This window comes from Cricetulus griseus, chromosome X (genome assembly GCF_003668045.3).
Source record: "Cricetulus griseus strain 17A/GY chromosome X, alternate assembly CriGri-PICRH-1.0, whole genome shotgun sequence".
In the NCBI taxonomy this organism is placed as follows: domain Eukaryota; kingdom Metazoa; phylum Chordata; class Mammalia; order Rodentia; family Cricetidae; genus Cricetulus; species Cricetulus griseus.
In genome coordinates, this window is record NC_048604.1 from 78,550,182 (window position 1) to 78,562,479 (window position 12,298).

At 36.2% G+C, this 12,298-nt stretch overlaps 1 pseudogene; it reads left to right on the forward strand.

Annotated features, from left to right (window-relative positions):
* The first annotated feature begins 4,393 nt into the window (after positions 1 to 4,393).
* Positions 4,394 to 4,490, forward strand: LOC113830883 (annotated as a pseudogene).
* The last annotated feature ends 7,808 nt before the right edge of the window (positions 4,491 to 12,298 follow it).

Consider the following 12,298-nt stretch of genomic DNA (forward strand, 5'->3'; position numbering starts at 1 on the left):
TTTTTCTTCTAATAACTACACAGACATCAATTTCATCACTAGAGGCACAACTATTTAGAGCCCTGTCATAGCCCTGTTGCAGTGTTTATTTAATCTGCTGTGGTTTAGCTTTACTACTCTCTTACTTCTTTCTTTAGTTTCACCTCGGTCAACCTGCCTCCTGTCCATTAATCTCTGTTTTAACACATTTCATTTGCTGTAGCCATGTTTTTCTGTCATTGTGTGGTAAAAAGCACAGTTTATCATGCATTAGGTCCCCTATAATTTCTTCTCTCCTGGATTTCTCTACAAATACTTCATGAGAGTTTCACTTCCTCTTACTTTCTCCACAACCTAGCATAGTATTCATTGTAATTTAATTTCAATGAGCATACTTATACAATATCTATATCCTTCCACATACATGACTGAATATGCAAATTCAAGTAATTAAATGGAAATGAGATATCAGTAACTATCTTATTGCCAGTGTCTGACTGACCAATGAAATGATTCAATTTTATGTTTTATTTACTATTCATGCTCATGTGTTTAAAAATCTATATTTTATTTTTATGTTCATATATATATATACTCATAATAGCTTAAGTCTATATATTTTTCTTATTTCTGTAATATTGATATATGCTTTACAAAAGTGTTTTTAAAATACAATGTATATAATTGAAAAAAAGAATACATTCATTTTAAAAATTACCACATTAAATCATGAATATACTTGTTGAGTGCCTTCTGAAACATTTTGTATTAAAAATATATGCAAGAATTATCACTGAAAAATGTATTCTAATGCCATAGGAAATCATGAAATCATTACCTAAGAATCCTAATTTTTGTGTAGAAAAATAACATACCACAACTTGAGTCACAGATCTTTAAGGGAAATCTAAATGTATAATTCATAATTATTGAAAGAAAACTAAACATGCAATAGAATAACTCTTCTCCCAGCACTTGGGAGGCAGAGGCAGGTGTATCTCTGTGAGTTCAAGGCCTGCCTGGTCTACAGAACAAGTTCCAGGACAGTCTCCAAAACAATACAGAGAAACCCTGTCTTGAAAACAAACAAACAAACAAAAAAGAATAACTCTTCCTGCTAGAGGGAAGAGTAAAAAACATAGGGAGCATTAGTTTCTACTTCAAGTTCTGATCTGTATTCACATACATGTTTCTGCATTTTTAAGTCCATATTTAAGAAGGAGAAATTATTATTTTAAGTTACAACTGATGATTATAGAAAGCACATGAGAATTAGAATGTTATTCTCACAATCCCATGAAGTCAATCAAAACACAAATCATTAAGCCCATGACTTAACATGTCTCTCTCTTCATTAAGTTTGCTATTGCCCCTGGCACATCTTGATTTCATCTGAAGTTACTTTTAAGACACAAACCTCCCCTGAGTAAATAAAATTTATCGATATCTTCTCAGGTTGTATGCCGATGTGAAGATCCAGGATTATGTTTTAATATTTGAACCTTCTGTTTCATTACTGTTCTACATTTAAAATGAATTTGTTGAAAAAGGCATTGATATTTCTGCTTATTTGCTTGCCAATTTTCAGAGGTACAGTGTGTTTGATAAGAAAAATCATTCATCTCTCTTTGTTAGAAGGGCAAATTGTATAACTTCCATTAAATTAGTGATTCTCAAATGGGACTGCACTTTGGAACCACATGGGGAGCTTTAAAAAAGGACTGATGCCTAGGTTGCATCCCTGGAGATTTTGAGGTAATTGGTTCTGAGTTCAGCTTCCTGATCTTGGAATTTTTAAAAGCTCCCCAAGTGATTCTAATGTGCAGTCATGGTGGAAAACAATGCACTAATTAGTAGGATAATAATTAATTGCCTAATCACAGACAGGAGCACCAAGATCAGACTATACCTACAGTTAGGAATCTATATTTTTATAGAATATTTTCAAGAAATTAAAATGATAAATACGAATTGTATAACTGTATTCAGCCTTTATTCCCTGGAATGTCTGATGAATGTGGCAATGAATTATAATCAAGGGACACTCACTCCTAATTTTGTGTTTACTTTCTTATATAAGCATAAGGTGAACTGAAAAAAATTTCTCTATTCATTATCTCAACAAATATGGGTTAAAACCTTACATCACATTTCTCACTCTCTTTTGCTCGATCCTCCTGTAGCATTGTTTATCTCCAATGTGTGTTAACTCTAAATAGAGAAGGGTTCATTTTATCAAACTAGTGAACTTAAGCACATGGCTCATCATGACATGTACTAAATCAGATAGGAAAACTAATTTTATTTTTTCTATCAAAAACATTATACTATTTGCCACATATAAAATTTAAGTAAATAATAAAATACTCTACTGAAATATCAGCATAAGAATAAGTGGACCTGCCATAAATACTCATTTCTTTTCAGTTTCTTCTGTAGCTTCCTTAATGATGACATACAACATCTTGAACATGTAGCTAAAACTTTTCTTCATTTCCAAATTGCTATTAATACTACAGTCAGATGAAGTTTACAGAATTACACATAAGAAAATATTAGAGGTCTATAAATGGTGTTTCACCAATATGTAAGCAGATAGGGTTCGGGTATATTTATTAGGGAAATATGCCTTACTTACAGTGCACCTAGCTAACTGGCAGGAAAGCAGAGCAAGTCGAAGCAACTGGAAGAAGAAAGCTACCATGTGTATTCCCTATCTCTTTAAACCTTTACTATGTCACCCTGACATCACCTTGACCACACCCTGACAGGCGTGGTTTGGCACACCTGTAGCCAGCCCTTAGGAGGCATGGTTATGGTGTCTCCCTACAGAGGTCTATTAAATACAAGTTAAAACTTAGTAAAATCTACTATTCCTAGAGAAATTAATATTAAATATGTGGTATGTATCTTCTGAAATTTTCATGCATGACTGCAAAACTATTAAAAATGAATAATAAATTGAATATGAATGCCTATAATGTGTGTACATGTGTAGGTACAAACACTATTATACATGATTAAATTTTTGTCTATTGTTGACTTTCCATATCAGCACTAATAGTACATTTGTTCTTTCCATAATTGCCAATCATTCCTTATATTATTGAAATTAATTTAAATTTTAACAAACTATTAAATTTTCCTTCAGGAAGAATAAAATGTTTATAAGATGATAGGGATGATGTAGAAGAATGCTATAAATTTATGTTGCAAAAAAGTGAGTGAACATGTTAATGGGAGACATTAAGTAAGGGATATTGAGGACCGGTTGAAAAGAGGTTGACAGTTTTTCTTTTGTTTTACATAATATTTTATTCAGTATTTGAGCATTTCATGCATGTATACATTGTATTTTGATAATATCTATCCCAACTCCCTCCAGGCCCCTCACATGTTCCTTTCCCAACTTCATATCCTTTCCATTTTTTTTAAACCCCACTGAGTCCAATTAGTACTACCCCCTGTAAGAAAAGGTTTAAACACATGCTAACTTAATTTTTTTACAGGACAAAAGCTATGTATGAGGCTAAAGAGTTTATTTGGTAAACTATTTGAAATATTAACAATTTGGTGTACAAATTTTTATAGTTTACCTGATAAAAAAAGAAGTATAAGTATTTTGTTTTTCAAATCCAAATCAATTGCATTTTGTTGTTTTCTTTTATTTGCAGTCAAATTTTAGAGGGTTCCAGTGATCTAGAATTATTTTAACTTTAATTTTGTAAGTTCTTATTTTATGTGTGTATGTTCTTGCCTGTGTGTATATATATGCACCATTTGTGTTCAGTACCAAGAAGACCAGAAGAGAGTGTCAGGTTCTCTAGAGCTGGGATTAAAGCAAGTATGTGATGCCTGATGTGGGTGCCAGGAACTGAACGTCGGTTCTCTGAATGAGCAAAAAGTGTTCTTAACAACTGATCCATCTCTCTACCCTCTTTTCTTTTTCTTTTTTACAATTTCATATAGTACAGTATTATTTAACAACTCTCATTATCCAAGGCAGATTATTTCATCCCTATATTATTTATCAAAATATCTGTGTTTTTCTATATGCCAATAACAGGACTGATATTTTAATTGATATATCAAGGAGCCAAAAGCCAGAATTAATAACTCTTAACTATTTAATGGCCTGATTACAACACTGATATAATGAAAGACCAAATAAATTATCTCATTTGGAAAATATAGAAGGAGGGTTAAGCATTTCATTTATTATCATTATAAGAAATGAATACTAAAAAATGCAGAAGACATCACATGGGAATTATTTGTATTATCTACAATGAAGTATTGATATTAAACTAAATATCCATGAGATATTTAATTATTGTTTAAGAAATATGTAAATAGCTATAGAAGTGTTAAATGCCCTTTACCATAATTCCATTATTTTAGGAAAAAATCTCTCATACTCACTTCCGCAGCACATATACTAAAATTGGAATGATCCAGAGAAGATTAGCATGGTCCCTGTGCAATGTTTGACACACAAATTCCATATTTTTAAGGAAAACTCCAACCCAAAGAACATAACTACACTCACAAAAACACAGACAATAGATAATCTAATTTTACCAAACACAAAAAGAAACAGGAGAGCAAAATCCACACACAATGACACCACCAACAATAAATCCAAAACAAACATGAACCAACAAACAATGGATATTAATATCCTTAAATGTCAGTGGTCTTAACTTACCCATAAAAAGATATAGGCTAACAGAATGAATATGAAGACAGAATCCATCCTTCTGCTGTTTACAAGAAACACACCTCAACTTCAAAGACAGGCGTTACCTCAGAGTAAAAGGATGGGAAAAGATTTTCCAATGAAATGGGCTCAAGAAACAAGCTGGTGTAGCAATCCTAATATCTAACAACTTAGACTTCAAACTAAAATCAATCAAAAGAGATGAAGAAGGGCATTTCATACTCATCACAGGAAAAGTCCATCAAGATGAAGTCTCATTCCTGAACATCTATGCCCCAAATATGAAGGCACCCACATTTGTAAAAGAAACATTACTAAAGCTCAACCCACACATAAAATCACACACACACTTATAGTAGGAGACTTCAACACCCCCCTTACACCACTAGACAGGACCGCCAGACAGAAACTTAAAGAAACAAAGGATCTGACAGAAGTTATGACCTAACTGGGTTTAACAGATATCTATAGAACATTCCATCCAAACACAAAAGAATATACCTTCTTCTCAGTGCCACATGGAACCTTCTCTAAAATTGACCACTATACCCAAGCCACACAAAGATATGACTAAAAAAGAGAACTACAGACCGATATCCCTCAGGAACATCGATGCTAAAATACCCAATAAAATATTGGCGAATCAAATCCAAGAACATATCAGAAAAATCATCCACCATGATCAAGTAGGCTTCATCCCAGGGATGCAAGGATGACTCAACATACAAAAATCCATCAATGTAATCCACCATATAAACAAACAAACTGAAAAAGAAAAACCACATTATCATCTCACTAGATGCTGAAAAAGCCTTTGACAAAATCCAACATCTCTTCATGATAAAAGATCTTAGAACAGGAATAACAGGAACATATCTAAACATGATAAACGCAATATACACCAAACCAATAGCCAACATCAAACTAAATGGAGAGAAACTCAAAGCGTTTCCTCTAAAATCAGGAACAAGACAAGGCTGTCCACTCTCTCCATATCTCTTCAATATTGTACTTGAAATTCTGGCTATAGCAATAAGACAAGAAAAGGGGATCAATGTGATACAAATTGGAAAGGAAGAAGTCAAACTTTCAATATTTGCAGATGACATGATTGTCTACATTAGTGGCACGAAAAACTCTACCACGGAACTCCTACAGCTGATAAATACCTTCAGCAAGGTAGAAGGATACAAAATTAACTGAAAATAATCCAGTAGCCCTACTATATACAGATGATAAATCCAATGAGAAAGAAATCAGGTAAACATCACCTTTCACAATATCCACAAGCATCATAAAATATATTGGGGTAACACTAACCAAAAAAGTGAAAGACCTGTACAATAAGAACTTTGAGACTTTAAAGAAAGAAATTAAAGATAGGTTGAATTAACATAGTAAAAATGGCAATCCTGCCAAAAGCAATCTACAGATTCAATGCAATCCCCATCAAAATCCCAACACAGTTTTTCAGAGACATTGAAAAAACAATACTCAACTTTATATGGAAAAAATAAAAAACTCCAGATGGCCAAAACAACTCTTTACAATACGGGTCTTCTAGAGGCATCACCATCCCTGACTTCAAGCTCTACTATAGAGCCATAGTTCTGAAAACAGCTTGGTATTGGCATAAAAATAGACAGATAGACCAACAGAATAGAATTGAAAACCCTGATATTAACCCACGAACCTATGAACACCTTATTTTTGACAAAGGTGCTAAATCTATACAATGGAAAAAAGATAGCATCTTCAACAAATGGTGCTGGCACAATTGGATTCAGACATGCAGAAGATTGCAGATAGATTCATACCTGTCACCATGCACAAAACTTAAGTGCATATGGTTCAAAGATCTCAACATAAATCTTGCCACAGTGAATCTTCTAGAAGAGAAACTGGGAATTACCCTTGAACAAATTGGCACAGGAGACCGCTTCCTGAACATTATGCCAGTAGCACAGACACTGAGGTCTTCAATTAATAGATGGGACCTCCTGAAACTGAGAAGCTTCTGCAAGGCAAAGGACACAGTCAGTAAGACAAAACGACTACCCACAGAATGGGAAAAGATCTTCACCAATCCCACATCTGACAGAGGACTGATTTCCAAAATATATAAGGAGAACAAGAAGCTAGCCACCAAAACACCAAAGAATGAAATTAAAAAATGGGGTGCAGAACTAAATAGAGAATTCTCAACAGAGGAATCCGAAATGGCTGAAAGACACTTAAGAAAGTGCTCAAAATCCTTGCTCATCAGAGAAATGCAACTCAAAACAACTCTGAGATACCACCACACACCTTTCAGAATGGCCAAAATCAAAAATACCAATGACCATCTATGCTGGAGAGGATGTGGAGAAAAAGGAACACTCCTCCATTGCTGGTGGTAGTGCGAACTTGTAAGACCACTCTGGAAATCAGTATGGCGGTTGCTCAGAAAAATGGCAATCAGTCTACCTCAAGATCCAGCCATTCCTCTCTTGGGTATATACCCAAATAGTGCATGTTCATACAACAAGGACATATGTTCAACCATGTTCATAGCAGCATTGTTTGTAATAGCCAGAACCTGGAAGCAACCTAGATGCCCCTCAACTGAAGAATGGATAGAGAAAATGTGGTACATTTATACAATGGAGTACTACTCAGCAGAAAAAAGCAATGGAATCTTGAAATTTGCAGGCAAATGGATGGAACTAGAAAAAACATCCTGAGTGAGGTAACCCAGTCACAAAAAGACAAACATGGTGTGTACTCACTCATGTATGAATTTTAGACATAGAGCAAAGGATTACCAGCCTACAATCCACACCACCAAAGAAACTAGGAAACATGAAGGACTCTAAGGGACAAATGGACCCCAGAAATGGGAAGTGGAATGAACTTCTGAGCTAATTGGGAGCATGAGGGTAGGAGAGAGTGAGGTGCCACAATAAGAACAGGAGAAGAGGAGTAGAGGAGAGAAAATGGAGGGGCAGAATTATTCAGTTTGGGGCAGAATAGAGGAGAGAGAGTAGGATGAGAGATACCATATTAGAGGGAGCCACTATAGGTCTGAGAACAGATCTGGAACCAGGGAGATCTCCAGAGACCTACAAGGATGACACTATCTGACAATCCAGGCAATGGTGGAGAGGATAACCTTCCCCTAAAATGAGATTGATGACTACTTTTATGCCATCCTAGAGCCCTCATCCAGTGGCTGAAGGAAGCAGAGACAGACATCCACACATATACACTGAGCTGAAATCTGGAATTTAGTTGAAGAGAGGGAGGCATGAAGACGGAAGGTGTCTTTACCAGGTTGGAGAAACCCACAGGAACAGTTGGCCTGAACAAGGGAGAGCACATCGACCCCAGATGCTGTCTGGGAGACCAGTACAAGGCTGATCCAGACCCCTGAACATGGATGTCAATAAGGAGGCCTCTGCACTCCAGGGAGCCTCTGGTGGTGGATTAGTATTTTTCCCTGGTGCAAGAAGGGACTTTGAGAGCCCATCCCACGTGAAGGGATACACTCTGGCCCTGGACACATGGGGAAGGGCCCAGGACCAGCACAGGAAGATTTGGTGGACTTTGCAGAGCCCCCGTTGAGGGCCCTACCCTGCCTGGGGAGTGGTGGGTGGATGGGGTAGGGGTGTAGGTTGGGGGTGGGGGAAGAGGGATGGGGTGATGGGAGGGAGAGGGAGAAGGGACTTACATATGAAACAAGCTTGTTCCCTAACTTGACCTAATAAAAAAAAAAGAAAAGAAAAAAAAAAGAAAAAAATCTCTCACCAATAAGTCAGAATTAAAGTGAAATTTTCTAAATTCACCACATTAAAAAACATGGAATTTACTATCAAGTTAGAAATTAATACAAATTGCTATTTCAAAGAAAATGATAACTGGAAACAATATACATGCTGTTTGAATGTCATAATAGAATTAATGTATGAAAACAACAGTACCTCTATACCCTGTATAATTTTCAATATACATTTAGTGTTATCCTAAGAGGAACAAACCAGAACATTGGTATTACCCAACTGAGATTCACTTACTTTTCAGGATGCTAAAGAAATTTCCAAAATAAATATTCTGCTACAAGCTGCAAGATCACACAGTAATTATGCAACCATCCTTTCATGAGAAACTCAGAAGCATTAATAATTCTCCTGATGCATGAAACCAATACAAAAGTTGTATTTGGTGTCTAGTTTTGGGAATCAAGTGGCTCTTTCTTGCTGTAGATTCTTCCTGTAACTTATTCCTTTCTGTGAAAACAAGAGACTTACTTCCTACAGTTTAGCTCTATCTGATTATTTACTGGGGACAATTTCTCCCATGCATTTGGAGTGTACTGATTACACTCCCTAGCTATGTGTACAACCTGTTCTCCCTTAACAGGTCTTAGTGTACTGATTACATTCATTAGTTACGTGTGAGAACTGTTTTCCACCATCAGCTCATTGTTCCTCTCTCCATTGTAATTGCTGATATTTGCCTTCCTGCAATTACATTCATTGACAGTGATTCGGTAAATGTTTAGGGCCCAAGCAAAAGCATTCCTTCTAAGACATTCCCAGATATCCAAGGACATAGAATTACTACATGTCCAAAGTTGTTGATTCATAGATACCTAGATATTAGAAAAAATATGCCTGCCCTAGTTTTACCTGACTGACAGAAAAGCAATAACCTAAACTAACCCTGCACTAAAAGATTCTCAAACTCCTTGTTGTATAAACTCAAGATTTTATCTCAGAGATTTACTGTTGTGTTCCCCCAACCCCAGAAGGTAAATACAAAGGTAATCAGCCCATTTGTTCATCCTCAGAGAAAAGTAAACTTTCCTGAAGGCCTATGCCACCATTGAGGCCAGAGCACTGGAAGGCACCAGATTTTGTTTCTTGTGCAAATTAAACTTAGATCCTCTCTTTGACCAATAGCTCTAAGCAATTGATGCTAATAGTTTCTCCTAGCAGCTTTAGTTTATTGCTCTATGTGTAAATCTTATCTGCCTTGCTGACCCTGAGAAACTCAAGCCTCACATTGTGTTGCAAAAAGAATTACTGTTGCAAATTTATATATACCCATACTCCCAAGAACTGGGGAGAATGAAGAAACATAGTGAAACAGAGAAACACAAAGAGAGATTGCAGAAGAATAAAGGAACTTGCAGGGGAGCAATATTCTGTGAGTCAATTCCTTTTTTTCCTCAGATTTTAGTTCCTTGGCATATTTGTATTTCCTTTTTATGAACCCTGAGCAAAAATTCTAATAGCAAGGCATTTAGGGTTTTCAATATTTTACCTAGTAATTGTGTGAAGAAAATGATAAAGAATGATGGAAGTTAGATTTTCAAAACGGATCAGTCATATTTTAAAAGAGTACAGGTGACATTATATCATTTCTAATTTAATTTGCACCCATGCCAGCCCTTGAACTCCCCTCTGTTCTGCAGCTAGGTATTTATAATACACAAACTGTAATTCTTGTGTTCCTTAAGTCCCTAGGTTATACTCAGAGATTCCACAGGACATTAATATTAGAGAAGAGGAGTAAAGGCAAATTCACAGTTTATCCTAACATGAATGATGCTATTTTATCTGTTAATTGTGATGCAAATTCTAAAAACTTTTAATAGTAATTCCAGGAGTCAGATATAGGAAAAAATGCTGAGAAAACATAGCCACCTTACCTACTCAACTTCCCAGCTGAAAAGAGACTGAACTCCTGTCTCCTCCTGCCGTTTCACTTATTCTCTCCATCCAACCATCTCACTTCCTATCTGTCTGTACAGACCTCTAGACTTCTATGGTTAGCTGTGTCTAGCTCTGCCATCTGATCTTAGTGCATGTTTTATTGGTACAAACAAGATATCACCACATTTCCCCTATTTTGTCTAAATAAAAAAGGTTATATCTAAAATAAGAAAAACTACATACAATAAGACAAATATACAGGTGATAAATACATCAGCAATGTCTAGTCAATTAACAATTAACAAACTCAGAAAATACTCCATATTGACCCTATCTTGGTAGGTCCAAAATGATGTACCTAATTCACTTTCTATTCTAACTTGCATCACCTAAACTATCTTTTTATGTCCCCCAACCTTATACATTTTATATTTCTATATTAAATTTCTTTTTGGAATCGCTTAATAAAAGACTTAAAAATTAGCAAAGAAATATATCCCAGATAAGGAAACTCTCCAAACAGAATATAGAGTGGCCTAACCCAGAAACCAACTAAGGCCACTACTATGACTTAGTGCCTGGAATTTACCAGCCGCCAGCAATTACTCCCTTACAAGGCCATAAGATAACTAGGTACCAAGAATTCCCAGATGGCCACAAGGGTCCTTATGAAACAAAGAGATAGCTACCATTTGCTCAGGCAAGATTAGTTAGCAATCCTCAGGTCTGTAGGTTTTACAACTGGTGGGTCAGGAGGCCATCTGATTCCCAGGCTTCCCCTCAAGACAAAGGGCCTCCTAGGAACCCATGACTCTGGTCACATACTCAAGGGACAGAGAGTTGAGGCCCCCTCCCTAAGCTTGTGGTTTTTGCCTTTAAAAATGCCTGTGCCTGGGGGAAGGGGCTGCTCTGTAGCCTGCATGCTGAGAGAGCCGTTTTTACAAATGTCCACCTTTCATTAAAGCCTCTTGCTGTTTGCATCAAGTTTCCTCCTCTGCATGGTGATTGGGGTGGCTGCGGTCCTAGGAAAAGATCCTCGAGGCCTGAGCTTCTGGGGGTCTTACAGTAACAAGGAAAACTATAACTATAAATATAAAGTCTTCAACTCCATCAGAGACTCCAGAAGGAAATAATGTTACCTGAGTAAGCAGGAAGTGCAAGCAAGCAAGAAATGACAGAAACATCTGACTGCCTGGAATGTCACCCAAGGTTCTTCTCCAACATTGGGTTATCCAATTTTGCCCTAAAAGCCTGGCATATCTGACAGACTTTCTGTGAGCAGCATATTCTGAAAGGATGTCCTACCTTGTTTTGGTGAAATTCAGCAGTCCTTTCTTTTGTCTCCTGCTTGTTCAATTCGGAGAGCATACTATGAGCAGTTGAGGCAAGAACAGTTTCATGCCCAGTGGCTAACCTTTGCTGTAAAGAAAGTAAACTCCATATGAAATGTCTTCAATGCCCATCATTTTCTCTGCCAGGAGCACACATGTCTCTGTGAAAGAACCTATGTTATTGAAACAATTTAAATGCCAAATTCTGAAGATCTCTGCAGTGTTTGAAGAGGGCTAGTCTATATAAAATATATGTTCACCTTGAAAACATATGTAATATGACTACAAGTTTTACTGTAATAAGTGACTCATTGCTAACCTTCATTTCCTTATTAACCTAAATAGTTGGTAATAATAACTTTCAAGGGCTAAAGTTATGTATTACATTATTAAATGAGTTGCATAGGTGCAATAACTTATATAAGATTAAAATTGTATATACAATATGTTCTAAGAAAAATAATCTCAATTGTCTATCAATATACAAAATGTCCAAGCCAATGTAAAATATTTAAAACTAGTAGTTGCCTTTTTGGTTTAAAACTAGGTGCAATAGCTGGGCGTTGGTGGCT